The sequence below is a fragment of the Notechis scutatus genome, chromosome 2 (assembly GCF_049901735.1).
Source record: "Notechis scutatus isolate UNSWTSFEM ecotype Mainland chromosome 2, rNotScu1.2, whole genome shotgun sequence".
NCBI classification, from domain to species: Eukaryota; Metazoa; Chordata; class Lepidosauria; order Squamata; family Elapidae; genus Notechis; species Notechis scutatus.
This window is the reverse complement of record NC_142010.1, coordinates 217,232,279-217,233,361: the sequence shown is the minus strand read 5'-3', so window position 1 is coordinate 217,233,361 and position 1,083 is coordinate 217,232,279.

Below are 1,083 nucleotides of genomic sequence, written 5' to 3'. Positions count from 1 at the left end.
GGGGGAAAAAACCAACCTCAGTTATTCATTGTATCTTGAATTTGTCTATGCATGCATTATTCCTTGGTGGTGCTCGGAAAAAAAGTAAAAAAAAGTTGTGCCTTGTGAAAGCATAATCTGTCCACCATTGTCAGATAGAAATTTTCTATACGCTGCTCAGCTGGATTGAAAATAGCTCAAATGGTATGGCTAATAACACCCAAATCAGCAGGGATTAACACCAGACAAATCATCAAGCAGAAAACAGCAGTCTAATGAAGAAAATACTAAGGAGAAAGTTACACCTTTTTTAACACTGGCAGGGCAAGCTACTATATATAAACAGAGAACAAACCCCTCACTCACTAATCCTGATGATCCCACTTAGTTGGGTAATGCAATGTCTGCAAGCAAAAACTGAGCCCAGAGAGCACCAAGGACTCCGAAGTATATCCTGCCTGAATTCCTCATCTCCATTGATACAAAATGAATAATGTCCTCCCACCCCATGAATAAAAGATTAGGGTAAGACATTGAAGAAAATAGTGACATCTTTGAGCAAAGTTGCCAAAGGTCTCTATAAACTATATCAAGTCTATACATCTTAAACCAAGAAAAAACAATTAGCTTAAACACTGTTTATCATTTATTTATCTGTAATTAAATGAAACAATATTCATGTAAGAAAATCATTTATAGAAATAAATACTATCAGTTTAAGAGATTGTGGAAAACTCATTTTCTTTCAAAGTAAAACACCTAAGTTGCTTTCACTGTTGCATCAATAATCTATGATGTGGTTTGATTTTACCTTACTATGTTGTATTATGTCTTATCATTTTGTAGGTGAACCCACCCAGTTTTGAATGATTGGTTAGGTAAATCATGGCTTGATAAAACATATACTGTAAATCCAACATCATTCCTCACTGGAAGCAAATCCGTTTGGTTGACATTTTCTAAGAGAAGTACTTATATGAACCATAGCTGGAATCATTGCAGTGGGGAAACTTTTGCGCTAATCCAAGCCAAATTACTTAATTTGTATGATTTTTATGATTTATTAGGTCTCTGTGACACATTGAATGTCCAGAAATACTGTGA